This window comes from Lissotriton helveticus, chromosome 11, assembly GCF_964261635.1.
Source record: "Lissotriton helveticus chromosome 11, aLisHel1.1, whole genome shotgun sequence".
Classification (NCBI taxonomy): domain Eukaryota; kingdom Metazoa; phylum Chordata; class Amphibia; order Caudata; family Salamandridae; genus Lissotriton; species Lissotriton helveticus.
In genome coordinates this window covers 799875680-799894625 of record NC_136072.1, presented here as the reverse complement: position 1 = coordinate 799894625, position 18946 = coordinate 799875680, and the positions used below count along the sequence as shown (strand labels likewise).

The window sequence follows — 18946 nt, the reverse complement described above, 5'->3', positions numbered from 1 at the left end:
CGTATGCTTTTCCACGGCGGAAAAGCCGCCGTGGAAAAGCATACTTTTTACTCCATCCTAATATGGCTGGCGGTGTCTGATAGACACCACCAGCCATGTTACAGCTTATCCGCCGCGGTTGTAAGTCAACCGCGGCGGAAAAGCGGCGGACTGAAACCAGGACCCACCAGCCATCCTAATGTGGCGGTGGGTCTTTGGTGGGTCCGCAGAGGATTTTCCGCATCCTCCGGGCCGGCGGTGGCTTCCGCCGGCCCGGAGGATGCGGAAAATCCTCCATCATAATGAGCCGCTTAGTCTTAGATGAAGGTCTTTTTTGGTGGATCTGATGCGTTGATGGTATTCTGTCATGGCGTTCTTGTAGGACATGTAAGGAGTGCCTTGTGGAATTGTTTAGGAGTATCATTCATTGACACCAGGCATTTTTTATTAGATTATTGTCATTCGGCTATCATTTTATTTATTAAGTCAAAGAATTGATTGTTCAGTTAATTAATACCGTTACAATAAAATAGAATTACATTCCCAAAAAATATTAAAAATTATAGAATTTATCAGATTTCATCAATTGTTTCTTTAGAGCAAAAGAAATATCGATTCCTTAACTTCATTTTCGCTACTACTAAGTTAGTGTGCAAAAACATGATTGTTTTTCTTCTAGCCCAAAGATTTATTTGCCTGAGTAACATTTGTATTTTTACAGAACATTGCATATAACGTTTTTATGCATTTCAACCTAACCTAGACTAAAGCCCATTTTCCTATTGGTTGTAGTTTCAAATCCTCGGAAGACTGCAATATACTCTCAGGTTTACTTAAATGGCTGCAAGAAAGGCCAAACATTGAAATCTAGGTGTCTTTAGCACATCGCTGATGGATCTGTTGAGACAAGCAAGTTGATGGAGTACATTAGCAACAAAAGTTGCCTTATTGGGCAATACTTGCTAATGTGGCATTGACTTGATAGGACCTCATGGCACAGCAACATATGCAAGAACGGGAGGAGCCAAGATGGCGGCGGAGACGGACGTGTAGTCGCCCGGCTCCCCGAGCCTGTGATTCCTGCACTAATATCCTGACCTCGCTCCTGCCATAGCGCTATTGCGGGAGGACGAGTGAAACGCGCTGTTGCCGGGGGTGTTTCTCCGGTGTCCCTATCTGCCCGCCAGCCAGAAACATCGAGGTGCTGGCTCGATCGCCATTGCCGAGCCCTGGCACCGGACCCCGTGTTGGTCTCGTTCGGCCGGAGACGGCTTGATCTCCTGTGGGTTGACCGAAGACTGGCTCTGCTATCCCTTCCCCGCCAACCTGGTGGCTGAGACGGCGCCTGCATTAGCCCCCCCCAATGGACGGTGTGCGTTGACCGATTGTGGGTTTACATTGCCGTCCCTTCTCGGTGCGGCACCGAGGTGAATCGCGCTTCTCCTCTCCTGGCCGGCGCGGACCTGGCTGCTCGGCTCGCTTCTGTGCTTCTTCCTGTTTGAGCCCGCGCGAAGGGGACTCCTATGTGTTATCGCTCGCCGGTGGCTGGCCCGAGTTACACTGAAAACACATCTACACTGTCCAGGAAGGGATTCGCCGAGGGGAACAGTGAGCTCATTGTGGTGCTTAACATGGCGGCTGCTCCATTTACGGAACTGGCGGACGGCGTCTAGGCTCCCGACTGGACTGCCCCGCACTGCCTCGCGAGGACTGTGGAACAAGTTGGTGCGCCCAGGATTATGGATGTGATAGATCACCAGCCCGAGTTCACCTATGCCTCCGTTGTTGCCGCGCTTTCCGACCTGAGGGCGGACTGGCACGAGTTTTTTCAAGCGCTTGGAGCGAAGCTGGATGAAGCCGTTATCGGATTGGGGAGTGCATTGGCTGTCGGCTCTTCTTGTTGCACCTATCAGCCCCTTCTTTGCATTGAAAGCGATACATTGTTTCCGCGGAACTGTGTGATGGAACAGCTTTCACGCAGTGACTACTCAAACGGTCCGTCGCCAGCTTATCCGGTTGAGGTTACATTGCTTCCCATCCTGCCACAGCTTACGCAGTCGGATACTGTAACTCTGAGATTGTGCAAGACTCCGCTGGCACCGCAACTGCTCTCGTTGACTATGAATGTCACGCATGATCCGCCCTCAGTTTCTTATTTTTTGCAACAACGGGCTGAACTTGGAACAGTGTGTTTTTGGTTTGCCATCAATGTATGGGACAGGCGGGGTCCATTTTATGCTTGGAGATCTTCGACTTGCAGAGGGCGGCCATCTTCCCATTTTGTCTATACAGGGGCGGGACCTTCTCCGGGGCCATGTTCAGGGGGACGATTGAGATCGGGGGGGCTCCTGAGATCGGGACAGGGTTAGACGGGTTCCTGGTTGTAATACTTTCTTGCCAGGTGGGGATTGGGGTTGGAATGTTGTACGTACTGGCTGCTTGTATCGTATGTATGGTGTAGCTTGTTTTCCCCCATCTGTCTCATTTATTATTGCTAGTGGTAGTTCTGTTTTACAATCATGGCGTCCTCCGAGATAATGTGACCTTTGTTACTGGCACAGTCGGCACCATGTACTGGCTACCCTGGTAAATTGTGGGCTATCGGCTCCGCCACGTTCTCTTTGGTTCCTGTCTCCTGATCATGGAAGTTTATTGTGCCATGGGGGCTGTTTGTTTAGGGTAGCGTCCATTTTGCTCTCCTTTGTCTGCGTCCTCATTAAGGCGGCCATCTTGTCCCTTTGTTCCGACTGGGGCGGGCTTCTGCTGGGCGTCATGGTGTAGTGGTCGCTCGCGACCTGATTTGCGCTGGAGATCTCCGGGGGTTCACTTTTGTCAGACTAGCTGGTACGATTTTGAACTGTGCTGCCTCTCTGGCGTGTGTAATGGTTATAGCTCCCCACATTTGTTCTACTAATGATGTCTATCCTGGTATCTTTGCACATGGGGTGGGACTGTGCGTATCCTGCTATTGCCCTTCTGGACGGGGTGATCATTCCGGTACTGACTCGGGGACCCGGATGTATCTGATTCACTTCTCCTTTTGGTAGTGTATTTTCAATATTATTGTTTCATTCGGTAAAGGGGGCTATACATGGCTGGGGGACCGGGTGTTTTGTTAGTGTTAGGGCTCCTCCCCCGTTTCCTTTCTCTTTTGGGAGTGGTGGAATAGCTTGTTCTTTTCTTCCTCCCGATACTTCAAGTGTGAACATCTTTCTTTTCTTATCTTTTCTTCTTTCTCTTTTCTTCTAATTCTATATTTCGGGTTCTTTACTGGGCGACAGGCACTTTGCCGGGGGGGGGTAGGCCGTAGCCTCCGGATTGTTGTAGGGTGGGGGGGTAGATTTAGTTTTCCTCTTTTTAGTTTCTATGGGCCTTATTTCTCTAATTTCTGCGCTTTCTTGTTCTGGTTTCTGTTCTGGGTCTGCAATAGGGGTTGGTAGGGAGCGGGTGGCGCTGAGGGTGGTGCGTAAAAGTGGACTGCATCTACTGTTGTTTTGTATGGTACTGCCATATTGACGGGGTGTTCTTCCTAATGTTGTTCTTATTGATGCCGCCTGCTCATGTTATGAAGCTAATGTCCGGACTCGGTTCTCCTTTACTCTATTCTTTACTGATTTATATCTCAATCGAAACTTTAGAAATTTAACCTTCAATGCTCCTTCTCCTTGGCGGCATAACTCCATTCAATGTAACTGTTACTAATTGCTGCTATCTTACCTGATGCCGCTGTAGAACCGCATTGCTCGCACCTGTGCTTAAAAGTCCCGTGGCCGGCCTGATGGTTGTAGGCCCGTATTTGTTCTCTTTTCGTGCACAATAAAGGTTTTCAAAAAAAAAAAAAAAAACATATGCAAGAACGTTATTTCAAAGATGTTACCCACCACATCAATGTACTTGAGTTGAGGGCAGTCCACCCTAGTCCGAAATGCTTTTGTTTCTTTATAAGGTTGATGTGTATTCTTGTCCAAGAGGAGAACATTGTATTTCATGAAGCAACAAAGGTGAGCAACACAAATAACTTTATCAAAGTAAGCTAGTGCCATCTTGGAAAGCTTTATTGCTCAAAGATTCAATAGCTGTGGTTCATCTACCAGGTGCTCAAAGTGCAGAGTCAAACCGAGCAGGGGCTTTCAAGAAAACAGTGAATCAGAACTGAACCTGTTTTCCGCTAGTGGGGCTCATCACAAATAGACTTGTTTCCAAATGCAGATGGCAGGTCATGCCAACATTTTGCATCTTGATTCCACAAGACTGTGCCAAATGGCAAAATCCCATTTAATAATAATGGTTCAGTAATGTTTCTTTAAGCATTTCCTCCATAGCCTTTATCCTAAAGTTCTTCTCAAATTGAAATCATCCACGGACCTAGATCATGATGATCACAGAAGAATATGCGCTGAAATGCGAGTTTCTGGAACTCCTTCATGTGTCCCAGAACCTACACATAAAATTGATGTGCATGCTTATTAGAAATTGAGTTTCTGGTTGGCAGAGGTATACACCATGTCCAAGCAGGAACCACATTCCTAGTCAGGGCAACTCAGTTACACACCATAAATTAATATGTGCTCACCCTCTGGTAGCTTGGTACAGTGCAGGCAAGCTTAACTTAAGAGACAATGTGCAAAGTAATTGAGCAACACATCAAACAGTAACACAGAGGAAACAACAGAAAAAGACTCCACACCAGTTTAGAAAAATATATTCTATTTTTATGAACAAAACAAGACCAAAACAACACAAATCCAATAAGTGCAACCAGAGTTAAGACTTTTTAAGAATACATGAAAATATAGTGCTTAAAAGCTTAAATTGCCAACCAGGGACAACTGGTCGAGCTTGACTTGGGTAAATCCAAACGTTTGGGATGGCCATGATGAAGCATGGATCGGATACAGGGACCAGCCAAGGCTCACTGAAGTCGAAGTTGAAGACAATGCAAAGAGCAGGGGAGGTGTTGCGTCATCGTTAATCCTTTCAATGAAGGCAATGCGTCCGGTCTGAGCTGGGCAATGTCGAAGATGAGTTGAGATGCAAGGAGCAGCGAATCTATGCGTCGTCAAACCGCTGGGCTGTAGGCGATGCAAACAGCATGAAGTAATGTATCGGTGCTGAGCCACATAAAGACGGGCATGCATCGGGACCTAGATTCGATGTGCTGCACAGTCGGCAATGCAAGGTCCGTAGTCCATGCAGCAGCAGCAACGATGCAGCACCGTCGACGGATGTGCGCAGGTTCCATTCGTAATTAAGAAAATAAATAAAGAGACTCATGTATGTTTTGTCATGGAGTGAGAACACCTGGTGAGTGTGTTCAGAAAGCCCTCACCCACCAACCTAGTTGGTGGCATGCTTCATCATGGGGCCCCACCCAGTGACACCTAGCGTGTCCCGGGTGTGCTTCGACGCCTGATTACAGCGGAGCAGGTATTTTGCTGAGTGTGCAGTGAAGAGTGTTATGAAAGTGAAATTTTAAAACGGCTAGGCGGGGGTCCCAGTACCCGAGGGTAAATTAGACTTTAATACCTGGGCCTCCGTCAGCGGTTAAAAATAAGGCTGTTGGATGTTAGAGGCGAGTTACGACCTCCCACATCCTATGGGTCAACATGTTTCAGCCAGTGCCTTATATCTATGCTGGCTTTCTTCAGGACCTAAAAATGTGAGTGCAATTAAACTAGTGGGTGTGTGGTACAGACTATGTGTCTACACGCCCTAAGGTGTTTATCTATGTGTGAGAGGGGGATTCCCTTCTCAAGAACACCTGTACATATAACATAAATAGACAGAGACAAAACATACAGGGAAAAAGAGAGTCACTCGGTTGTATGTTATTAGACATATCCGATTGCCGTCACTAAAGCGGTTGGGGTGTAGGCTATAGGAGGCTAGGGTGTAATGGTATTGGTGGTACCATTAGGTGAAAAAATCGCACATGTAAATCGGGCGTGAAGTGGCTAAAACACGAACATCACATCAATTGTGCATATGTGAGGAGCGGCGCAAGAACACGTTCTTACGCTAGTTTTAGCAAGTTTTTGCCTCAAGGTTGAGAGGTGGCAGGGGGTTGGCCCTGTGAAGGATAAAAGAGTTTGGACCATAAAGGTTAGGGAGACCTGTAAGGAGAAAAGAAAACGCTTACCCATGGTAGTGGTGGTTGTTTCTCATACTCACAGCATTTCTGGGCAGAGCCTGCTCTGAACCTGTAGTGCCTCCTTCGCATACCGGTAGGTAATGGCCGATTGCGTTGGTTCTTAAATACTGTGGCTAATTGGATAACCAGGCGCACCTGCAGGGTAGAGATAAGAGTAGAAAGACTCGGCGTGCCGAGTCATGGTGCCAGAGAGAGCTTGAGTGCTATTCGCGCATGCGCGGTACTCGCGTGCGCAGGTGCGTATGCGCGGATAGTGTCTGGGTAGCGCATGCGCAATGATATGAGATCGCTAGATCGTGTAATCCATGCGCGGAGGGGGCAGTGTGTCAGTCGCGCGCATGCGTCGCGCAGAATATGGAGCATGGTTATTTGTTGACCAGGATCCGATAGCATGGTCAATTCGTGCGTGTGATTTGTACATGGAGTGCTAGAATTATAGTTATTTATGAACAACAATTCAGGCAAATAGGTGGTCATAAGGCAAAATGCCATAGGCAGAGAATCAAGGGGCAATGCTTACTCGCTAAGCTCAGAACTAGGGGTTCTACCTCGAAGAGGTATGTTACCAGGGGACGGATAACCGGTTCAGTTAGTATGGTATATCATTGATGTGTCAGGCAATTCCAGGGGATGGCATCATTGAGCCCCTGACTTGCTGTTGAAAGACGGTATATCCATCGTTGTTCTTTGTTCAATAGTCGTTTGTCATTGTCCATATCGTTTTCTGGAACCTGTTCAATGACCGTCCAGGTTAGATCATTGGGGGTGTGCCCCTGGGTAATGAAATGGTTAGTCAATTTGCTTATGTTTTTCTTACATCTTATGGTGCTACGATGTTCCGTTATTCTGGTCTTGATTTTCCGTGTCGTCATTCCGACATAGCGTAGACCGCATGTACAGGTCACCAAGTATATCAGATTGCGAGAGTTGCAATTGGTGTGGCTTCGTTGAGTCCAGACCTTATTTGGCTCCAGGTCCAGGGTTTTGGTGTGCATGGTGAGATGACAGACACTACAGTCGTTGCAGGGATAGTGCCCAGTGACCTTGGGGAGACCCCATGCGTTCAGAATGGTATTGGTAGGTTGTTCCGGAGGTTGTCTAGGGCGGGTGTTAACCAGGCGATCTTTCAGGTTGTTGCATCGTTTGTATGCGAATCTAGGAGTATCCCATTTCCTTTGTCTAGAGTTAATTATTTTCCAGTGTTTTCTAATGATTTTGGTAACTTCGTTGGACGCCGTGTTATAGGTGGTAACACAGGTGATTGGTTGGTTATCTTGGTGTTTGACGACAGTCTCAAGTAGGGCTTCGCGGTTCTGGTTCCTTGCTCTCTTTTGTGTTTTCTTGATAATGGCTTTGGGATAGCCTCGGTGTTCCAGTTTGGTAACTAGTTCCGCAGATTGTCTTTTGTAATCAGAGATGTTGGTGCAATTTCTGCGTATGCCTAGGAACTGTCCGTAGGGTAGATTCTCTCGAAGTGAGCGTGGGTGAAAGCTTGTAAAGTCAAGTAATGAGTTCCTCGCAGTTGGTTTGTAATAGGTTGTCGTGGCCAGGGTTCCATCTTTGGCTATGATATCCAAATCTAGGAAGGGTAGTTGGCTGTTGCTAGCCGTGCAAGTGAATTTGAGGTATGGATCTTTATTGTTAAGCCACGTCATGAATCTGTCTAGGTCAGTTTGTGAGCCCTGCCAGACTACCAAAATGTCATCTATGTACCTGCGCCAAGTCAGGATATGATGAATGAAGGGATTGGCATCGGTGGAGATGTAGGACTCCTCAAAGTGATGAACATACAGCCCTGCTATGCTTGGGGCGAAGACACTGCCCATAGACGTCCCATTAGTTTGTAGGTAGAGGGTACCCTCGTATTCAAAATAATTCTCTTTGAGGGCTAGGGTTGCACATGCCATCACGAAGTCTCTTGGAGTATGGTGTGGCCAGGGAGCTGCCGCGAGGATGTCATGGAGGACAGACAAGGTTGCATCTTGGGGGAGGCTCGTGTACAGGCTCTCCACGTCCAATCCCACTAGTAGTTGTGTATTAGAGTCGAACTCCTTATTATTTATGACCTGTAACAGGTGCTTGGTGTCTTTTATGTACGTAGGTGTTTTCTGTACTAGGGGGTTAAGGAAGAAGTCGCAGTATCGAGACAGTGGTTCCAGTAAGGAGTTGATGCCCGATACGATGGGTCTACCAGGAGGGGGAAGAACGCCCTTATGTACTTTAGGTACTGTGTAAAAGTATGTGATCCTGGTGTGTTGGGGGCATAGATAATCAGCCTCCTGTTTGGAAATGTGTTCAGCGTCTGCTGCCCTTTTGACTAGATCGTGAATCGTAGTCCTTAATTTTTCGGTTGGGTCATGTTCCAGTCTGCGGTAGTTCCTGTTGTCGCTCAGTAATCGGCGGCACTCCGTGTCGTAGTCTTCTTTGTCTTGTAGGACAATGCCACCCCCTTTGTCTGCTGGTTTGATGACAATCGTGGGGATGTTTTGTAGGCGTTGTATCGTCTTCCTGTCTTCCCAGGATAGGTTATTGAAATGGTTGGTAGGGTTGAGTTTCTCTACATCATTATACACGGCTTGTTCAAATGTCAAGATTTCAGGTGGGATGGTAGAGGACGGTGGTACAATAGTGGATTTTGGTCGAAGGCCAGTGACGTTAAGATTATCGTTGGTTTGTTCTGTTTCAGGGGTTGGTTTCTCAAAAAAGGATTTTAATTTGAGTTTCCTAAAGAATTGGGCCAATTCTACGTGTAGCTTGAATTTGTCAAGTTTAGTGGTTGGGACAAATGATAAGCCTTTTTCTAGTACCGATTGTTCTCTGTTGGTTAAGGGGGTGCTGGATAGGTTGAATACCAACGATGGTGGGTCAGTCGGCCTCATTATTTGCTGGTCCCTGGTGTTGGCTCTTTCGTCTTCTGGCGTGTGTTGGAGCTCACTGGGTTCTCTTCCCCGCTCCAGTGGACTTGTGGTTGTTGTGGGTTTGTTCTTCTTCTTCCCCGAGCTCTCCGGCCCTGTCCTAAAAAAGGAATGTGTGGTCCTTGGTTGCCTGGAAATAGTGGCATTGGTCCAGGAGGGTACATTGGTGGAAAGCCATAATAGGGATTTTGTATGGGGCCGAAGTTCAGTGGGAAACCATGGTAATGTCCATGTTGTCCTCCTTGCCAAGTGTTCAGCCAGCGTTGTCCCCGTCTGCCTCGTCCTCCCCGTTTGTTTGAGCCAGTGCTGGAGTCACTCGAGACAGAGCTGTCATCCCCAGAGGTGTTAGACATGCTGGTGTTCTTGGTCTGGGGGGTATAATCGTCTTCAGAGTACGGGTATACTTTGGCGTAGCTGAATTTCTTAAGGTCTTTGTCAAACTTTTTAATTTTTGTCTGAGTCAAGTATTCTTTATATTCGTTTATATCTTTATTCTGGTCGTCCAGTTTCTTTTTGTAAGCGGTTATGGTGGCCTTGAAATGGCTTTCTGTAGCTTGGATTTCAATGAGAAACGCCTCTGATAGTCGCTTGGCCGTTTTTATGATAAGGATCATCCAGTCCCTGGTGCAGTGCCAGGCGATCTGGGCCCAGTCCTTCCTGAAGGTGGGGTCATTAAGGAAGATCCTGGGTGCGTTGGTTACTAGAAGTCCCCTAGGAGCCGTGTTGGTTCTGAGATATTGGGTCAGAATTGTCCCATGGAGGATAGTGCGTATCCTGTTGCACTTTTTTCGGTAAGGCTCTCCCAGTCAGTGGTCTGTGCGATCGTACTTGCGATGTTAAAGTCTGCTTGGAACGATGGGTCAGAGAGAATGTCTGCCACATCGTGTTCATCAAAAGTTAGGCCATGGTTTTCTGCCATGGTGTTGAGAAAGCTCTCGCAGCTGTGCGCTGCCTATGAGAATGCGTAATCAAGAGAGAGAGAGAGGACCAGATAGCTAGTCCTTATCCCCGAGATTATATATGATTTTAATCAAAAGAAGACTAGCTCATAATTAAGAAAATAAATAAAGAGACTCATGTATGTTTTGTCATGGAGTGAGAACACCTGGTGAGTGTGTTCAGAAAGCCCTCACCCACCAACCTAGTTGGTGGCATGCTTCATCATCGGGCCCCACCCAGTGACACCTAGCGTGTCCCGGGTGTGCTTCGACGCCTGATTACAGCGGAGCAGGTATTTTGCTGAGTGTGCAGTGAAGAGTGTTATGAAAGTGAAATTTTAAAACGGCTAGGCGGGGGTCCCAGTACCCGAGGGTAAATTAGACTTTAATACCTGGGCCTCCGTCAGCGGTTAAAAATAAGGCTGTTGGATGTTAGAGGCGAGTTACGACTTCCCACATCCTATGGGTCAACATGTTTCAGCCAGTGCCTTATATCTATGCTGGCTTTCTTCAGGACCTAAAAATGTGAGTGCAGTTAAACTAGTGGGTGTGTGGTACAGACTATGTGTCTACACGCCCTAAGGTGTTTATCTATGTGTGAGAGGGGGATTCCCTTCTCAAGAACACCTGTACATATAACATAAATAGACAGAGACAAAACATACAGGGAAAAAGAGAGTCACTCGGTTGTAAGTTATTAGACATATCCGATTGCCGTCACTAAAGCGGTTGGGGTGTAGGCTATAGGAGGCTAGGGTGTAATGGTATTGGTGGTACCATTAGGTGAAAAAATCGCACATGTAAATCGGGCGTGAAGTGGCTAAAACACGAACATCACATCAATTGTGCATATGTGAGGAGCGGCGCAAGGACACGTTCTTACGCTAGTTTTAGCAAGTTTTTGCCTCAAGGTTGAGAGGTGGCATGGGGTTGGCCCTGTGAAGGATAAAAGAGTTTGGACCATAAAGGTTAGGGAGACCTGTAAGGAGAAAAGAAAGCGCTTACCCATGGTAGTGGTGGTTGTTTCTCATACTCACAGCATTTCTGGGCAGAGCCTGCTCTGAACCTGTAGTGCCTCCTACGCATACCGGTAGGTAATGGCCGATTGCGTTGGTTCTTAAATACTGTGGCTAATTGGATAACCAGGCGCACCTGCAGGGTGGAGGTAAGAGTAGAAAGACTCGGCGTGCCGAGTCATGGTGCCAGAGAGAGCTCGAGTGCTATTCGCGCATGCGCGGTACTCGCGTGCGCAGGTGCGCATGCGCGGATAGTGTCTGGGTAGCGCATGCGCAATGATATGAGATCGCTAGATCGTGTAATCCATGCGCGGAGGGGGCAGTGTGTCAGTCGCGCGCATGCGTCGCGCAGAATATGGAGCATGGTTATTTGTTGACCAGGATCCGATAGCATGGTTAATTCGTGCGTGTGATTTGTACATGGAGTGCTAGAATTATAGTTATTTATGAACAACAATTCAGGCAAATAGGTGGTCATAAGGCAAAATGCCATAGGCAGAGAATCAAGGGGCAATGCTTACTCGCTAAGCTCAGAACTAGGGGTTCTACCTCAAAGAGGTATGTTACCAGGGGACGGATAACCGGTTCAGTTAGTATGGTATATCATTGATGTGTCAGGCAATTCCAGGGGATGGCATCATTGAGCCCCTGACTTGCTGTTGAAAGACGGTATATCCATCGTTGTTCTTTGTTCAATAGTCGTTTGTCATTGTCCATATAGTTTTCTGGAACCTGTTCAATGACCGTCCAGGTTAGATCATTGGGGGTGTGCCCCTGGGTAATGAAATGGTTAGTCAATTTGCTTATGTTTTTCTTACATCTTATGGTGCTACGATGTTCCGTTATTCTGGTCTTGATTTTCCGTGTCGTCATTCCGACATAGCGTAGACCGCATGTACAGGTCACCAAGTATATCAGATTGCGAGAGTTGCAATTGGTGTGGCTTCGTTGAGTCCAGACCTTATTTGGCTCCAGGGTTTTGGTGTGCATGGTGAGATGACAGACACTACAGTCGTTGCAGGGATAGTGCCCAGTGACCTTGGGGAGACCCCATGCGTTCAGAATGGTATTGGTAGGTTGTTCCGGAGGTTGTCTAGGGCGGGTGTTAACCAGGCGATCTTTCAGGTTGTTGCATCGTTTGTATGCGAATCTAGGAGTATCCCATTTCCTTTGTCCAGAGTTAATTATTTTCCAGTGTTTTCTAATGATTTTGGTAACTTCGTTGGACGCCGTGTTATAGGTGGTAACACAGGTGATTGGTTGGTTATCTTGGTGTTTGACGACAGTCTCAAGTAGGGCTTCGCGTTTCTGGTTCCTTGCTCTCTTTTGTGTTTTCTTGATAATGGCTTTGGGATAGCCTCGGTGTTCCAGTTTGGTAACTAGTTCCGCAGATTGTCTTTTGTAATCAGAGATGTTGGTGCAATTTCTGCGTATGCGTAGGAACTGTCCGTAGGGTAGATTCTCTCGAAGTGAGCGTGGGTGAAAGCTTGTAAAGTCAAGTAATGAGTTCCTCGCAGTTGGTTTGTAATAGGTTGTCGTGGCCAGGGTTCCATCTTTGGCTATGATATCCAAATCTAGGAAGGGTAGTTGGCTGTTGCTAGCCGTGCAAGTGAATTTGAGGTATGGATCTTTATTGTTAAGCCACGTCATGAATCTGTCTAGGTCAGTTTGTGAGCCCTGCCAGACTACCAAAATGTCATCTTGGTACCTGCACCAAGTCAGGATATGATGAATGAAGGGATTGGCATCGGTGGAGATGTAGGACTCCTCAAAGTGATGAACATACAGCCCTGCTATGCTTGGGGCGAAGACACTGCCCATAGACGTCCCATTAGTTTGTAGGTAGAGGGTACCCTCGTATTCAAAATAATTCTCTTTGAGGGCTAGGGTTGCACATGCCATCACGAAGTCTCTTGGAGTATGGTGTGGCCAGGGAGCTGCCGCGAGGATGTCATGGAGGACAGACAAGGTTGCATCTTGGGGGAGGCTTGTGTACAGGCTCTCCACGTCCAATCCCACTAGTAGTTGTGTATTAGGGTCGAACTCCTTATTATTTATGACCTGTAACAGGTGCTTGGTGTCTTTTATGTACGTAGGTGTTTTCTGTACTAGGGGGTTAAGGAAGAAGTCGCAGTATCGAGACAGTGGTTCCAGTAAGGAGTTGATGCCCGATACGATGGGTCTACCAGGAGGGGGAAGAACGCCCTTATGTACTTTAGGTACTGTGTAAAAGTATGGGATCCTGGTGTGTTGGGGGCATAGATAATCAGCCTCCTGTTTGGAAATGTGTTCAGCGTCTGCTGCCCTTTTGACTAGATAGTGAATCGTAGTCCTTAATTTTTCGGTTGGGTCATGTTCCAGTCTGCGGTAGTTCCTGTTGTCGCTCAGTAATCGGCGGCACTCCGTGTCGTAGTCTTCTTTGTCTTGTAGGACAATGCCACCCCCTTTGTCTGCTGGTTTGATGACAATCGTGGGGATGTTTTGTAGGCGTTGTATCGTCTTCCTGTCTTCCCAGGATAGGTTATTGAAATGGTTGGTAGGGTTGAGTTTCTCTACATCATTATACACGGCTTGTTCAAATGTCAAGATTTCAGGTGGGATGGTAGAGGACGGTGGTACAAAAGTGGATTTTGGTCGAAGGCCAGTGACGTTAAGATTATCGTTGGTTTGTTCTGTTTCAGGGGTTGGTTTCTCAAAAAAGGATTTTAATTTGAGTTTCCTAAAGAATTGGGCCAATTCTACGTGTAGCTTGAATTTGTCAAGTTTAGTGGTTGGGACAAATGATAAGCCTTTTTCTAGTACCGATTGTTCTCTGTTGGTTAAGGGGGTGCTGGATAGGTTGAATACCAACGATGGTGGGTCAGTCGGCCTCATTATTTGCTGGTCCCTGGTGTTGGCTCTTTCGTCTTCTGGCGTGTGTTGGAGCTCACTGGGTTCTCTTCCCCGCTCCAGTGGACTTGTGGTTGTTGTGGGTTTGTTCTTCTTCTTCCCCGAGCTCTCCGGCCCTGTCCTAAAAAAGGAATGTGTGGTCCTTGGTTGCCTGGAAATAGTGGCATTGGTCCAGGAGGGTACATTGGTGGAAAGCCATAATAGGGATTTTGTATGGGGCCGAAGTTTGGTGGGAAACCATGGTAATGTCCATGTTGTTCTCCTTGCCAAGTGTTCGGCCAGCGTTGTCCCCGTCTGCCTCGTCCTCCCCGTTTGTTTGAGCCAGTGCTGGAGTCACTCGAGACAGAGCTGTCATCCCCAGAGGTGTTAGACATGCTGGTGTTCTTGGTCTGGGGGGTATAATCGTCTTCAGAGTACGGGTATACTTTGGCGTAGCTGAATTTCTTAAGGTCTTTGTCAAACTTTTTAATTTTTGTCTGAGTCAAGTATTCTTTATATTCGTTTATATCTTTATTCTGGTCGTCCAGTTTCTTTTTGTAAGCGGTTATGGTGGCCTTGAAATGGCTTTCTGTGGCTTGGATTTCAATGAGAAACGCCTCTGATAGTCGCTTGGCCGTTTTTATGATAAGGATCATCCAGTCCCTGGTGCAGTGCCAGGCGATCTGGGCCCAGTCCTTCCTGAAGGTGGGGTCATTAAGGAAGATCCTGGGTGCGTTGGTTACTAGAAGTCCCCTAGGAGCCGTGTTGGTTCTGAGATATTGGGTCAGAATTGTCCCATGGAGGATAGTGCGTATCCTGTTGCGCTTTTTTTGGTAAGGCTCTCCCAGTCAGTGGTCTGTGCGATCGTACTTGCGATGTTAAAATCTGCTTGGAACGATGGGTCAGAGAGAATGTCTGCCACATCGTGTTCATCAAAAGTTAGGCCATGGTTTTCTGCCATGGTGTTGAGAAAGCTCTCGCAGCTGTGCGCTGCCTATGAGAATGCGTAATCAAGAGAGAGAGAGAGGACCAGATAGCTAGTCCTTATCCCCGAGATTATATATGATTTTAATCAAAAGAAGACTAGCTCATAATTAAGAAAATAAATAAAGAGACTCATGTATGTTTTGTCATGGAGTGAGAACACCTGGTGAGTGTGTTCAGAAAGCCCTCACCCACCAACCTAGTTGGTGGCATGCTTCATCATCGGGCCCCACCCAGTGACACCTAGCGTGTCCCGGGTGTGCTTCGACGCCTGATTACAGCGGAGCAGGTATTTTGCTGAGTGTGCAGTGAAGAGTGTTATGAAAGTGAAATTTTAAAACGGCTAGGCGGGGGTCCCAGTACCCGAGGGTAAATTAGACTTTAATACCTGGGCCTCCGTCAGCGGTTAAAAATAAGGCTGTTGGATGTTAGAGGCGAGTTACGACCTCCCACATCCTATGGGTCAACATGTTTCAGCCAGTGCCTTATATCTATGCTGGCTTTCTTCGGCCCCATACAAAATCCCTATTATGGCTTTCCACCAATGTACCCTCCTGGACCATTGCTACTATTTCCAGGCAACCAAGGACCACACATTCCTTTTTTAGGACAGGGCCGGAGAGCTCGGGGAAGAAGAAGAACAAACCCACAACAACCACAAGTCCACTGGAGCGGGGAAGAGAACCCAGTGAGCTCCAACACACGCCAGAAGACGAAAGAGCCAACACCAGGGACCAGTAAATAATGAGGCCGACTGACCCACCATCGTTGGTATTCAACCTATCCAGCACCCCCTTAACCAACAGAGAACAATCGGTACTAGAAAAAGGCTTATCATTTGTCCCAACCACTAAACTTGACAAATTCAAGCTACACGTAGAATTGGCCCAATTCTTTAGGAAACTCAAATTAAAATCCTTTTTTGAGAAACCAACCCCTGAAACAGAACAAACCAACGATAATCTTAACGTCACTGGCCTTCGACCAAAATCCACTTTTGTACCACCGGCCTCCACCATCCCACCTGAAATCTTGACATTTGAACAAGCCGTGTATAATGATGTAGAGAAACTCAACCCTACCAACCATTTCAATAACCTATCCTGGGAAGACAGGAAGACGATACAACGCCTACAAAACATCCCCACGATTGTCATCAAACCAGCAGACAAAGGGGGTGGCATTGTCCTGCAAGACAAAGAAGACTACGACACGGAGTGCCGCCGATTACTGAGCGACAACAGGAACTACCGCAGACTGGAACATGACCCAACCGAAAAATTAAGGACTACGATTCACGATCTAGTCAAAAGGGCAGCAGACGCTGAACACATTTCCAAACAGGAGGCTGATTATCTATGCCCCCAACACACCAGGATCCCATACTTTTACACAGTACCTAAAGTACGTAAGGGCGTTCTTCCCCCTCCTGGTAGACCCATCGTATCGGGCATCAACTCCTTACTGGAACCACTGTCTCGATACTGCGACTTCTTCCTTAACCCCCTAGTACAGAAAACACCTACGTACATAAAAGACACCAAGCACCTGTTACAGGTCATAAATAATAAGGAGTTCGACCCTAATACACAACTACTAGTGGGATTGGACGTGGAGAGCCTGTACACGAGCCTCCCCCAAGATGCAACCTTGTCTGTCCTCCATGACATCCTCGCGGCAGCTCCCTGGCCACACCATACTCCAAGAGACTTCGTGATGGCATGTGCAACCCTAGCCCTCAAAGAGAATTATTTTGAATACGTGGGTACCCTCTACCTACAAACTAATGGGACGTCTATGGGCAGTGTCTTCGCCCCAAGCATAGCAGGGCTGTATGTTCATCACTTTGAGGAGTCCTACATCTCCACCGATGCCAATCCCTTCATTCATCATATCCTGACTTGGCGCAGGTACATAGATGACATTTTGGTAGTCTGGCAGGGCTCACAAACTGACCTAGACAGATTCATGGCGTGGCTTAACAATAAAGATCCATACCTCAAATTCACTTGCACGGCTAGCAACAGCCAACTACCCTTCCTAGATTTGGATATCATAGCCAAAGATGGAACCCTGGCCACGACAACCTATTACAAACCAACTGCGAGGAACTCATTACTTGACTTTACAAGCTTTCACCCACGCTCACTTCGAGAGAATCTACCCTACGGACAGTTCCTACGCATACGCAGAAATTGCACCAACATCTCTGATTACAAAAGACAATCTGCGGAACTAGTTACCAAACTGGAACACCGAGGCTCTACCAAAGCCATTATCAAGAAAACACAAAAGAGAGCAAGGAACCAGAACCGCGAAGCCCTACTTGAGACTGTCGTCAAACACCAAGATAACCAACCAATCACCTGTGTTACCACCTATAACACGGCGTCCAACGAAGTTACCAAAATCATTAGAAAACACTGGAAAATAATTAACTCTGGACAAAGGAAATGGGATACTCCTAGATTCGCATACAAACGATGCAACAACCTGAAAGATCGCCTGGTTAACACCCGCCCTAGACAACCTCCGGAACAACCTACCAATACCATTCTGAACGCATGGGGTCTCCCCAAGGTCACTGGGCACTATCCCTGCAACGACTGTAGTGTCTGTCATCTCACCATGCACACCAAAACCCTGGACCTGGAGCCAAATAAGGTCTGGACTCAACGAAGCCACACCAATTGCAACTCTCGCAATCTGATATACTTGGTGACCTGTACATGCGGTCTACGCTACGTCGGAATGACGACACGGAAAATCAAGACCAGAATAACGGAACATCGTAGCACCATAAGATGTAAGAAAAACATAAGCAAATTGACTAACCATTTCATTACCCAGGGGCACACCCCCAATGATCTAACCTGGACGGTCATTGAACAGGTTCCAGAAAACGATATGGACAATGACAAACGACTATTGAACAAAGAACAACGATGGATATACCGTCTTTCAACAGCAAGTCAGGGGCTCAATGATGCCATCCCCTGGAATTGCCTGACACATCAATGATATACCATACTAACTGAACCGGTTATCCGTCCCCTGGTAACATACCTCTTCGAGGTAGAACGCCTAGTTCTGAGCTTAGCGAGTAAGCATTGCCCCTTGATTCTCTGCCTATGGTATTTTGCCTTATGACCACCTATTTGCCTGAATTGTTGTTCATAAATAACTATAATTCTAGCACTCCATGTACAAATCACACGCACGAATTGACCATGCTATCGGATCCTGGTCAACAAATAACCATGCTCCATATTCTGCGCGACGCATGCGCGCGACTGACACACTGCCCCCTCCGCGCATGGATTACACGATCTAGCGATCTCATATCATTGCGCATGCGCTACCCAGACACTATCCGCGCATGCGCACCTGCGCACGTGAGTACCGCGCATGTGCGAATAGCACTCGAGCTCTCTCTGGCACCATGACTCGGCACGCCGAGTCTTTCTACTCTTACCTCCACCCTGCAGGTGCGCCTGGTTATCCAATTAGCCACAGTATTTAAGAACCAACGCAATCGGCCATTACCAACCGGTATGCGTAGGAGGCACTACAGGTTCAGAGCAGGCTCTGCCCAGAAATGCTGTGAGTATGAGAAACAACCACCACTACCATGGGTAAGCACTTTCTTTTCTCCTTACAGGTCTCCCTAACCTTTATGGTCCAAACTCTTTTATCCTTCACAGGGCCAACCCCCTGCCACCTCTCAACCTTGAGGCAAAAACTTGCTAAAACTAGCGTAAGAACGTGTTCTTGCGCCGCTCCTCACATATGCACAATTGATGTGATGTTCGTGTTTTAGCCACTTCACGTCCGATTTACATGTGCGATTTTTTCACCTAATGGTACCACCAATACCATTACACCCTAGCCTCCTATAGCCTACACCCCAACCGCTTTAGTGACGGCAATCGGATATGTCTAATAACATACAACCGAGTGACTCTCTTTTTCCCTGTATGTTTTGTCTCTGTCTATTTATGTTATATGTACAGGTGTTGTTGAGAAGGGAATCCCCCTCTCACACATAGATAAACACCTTAGGGCGTGTAGACACATAGTCTGTACCACACACCC

General features: G+C 47.2%; 1 protein-coding gene across 3 annotated transcripts in view; it reads left to right on the top strand.

Annotated features, from left to right (window-relative positions):
• Window positions 1–18946, top strand: part of LOC144791964 (protein transport protein Sec24C-like) — a 336072-nt gene that overhangs the window by 23069 nt on the left and 294057 nt on the right. The gene's annotated exons all lie outside the window — the stretch shown is intronic.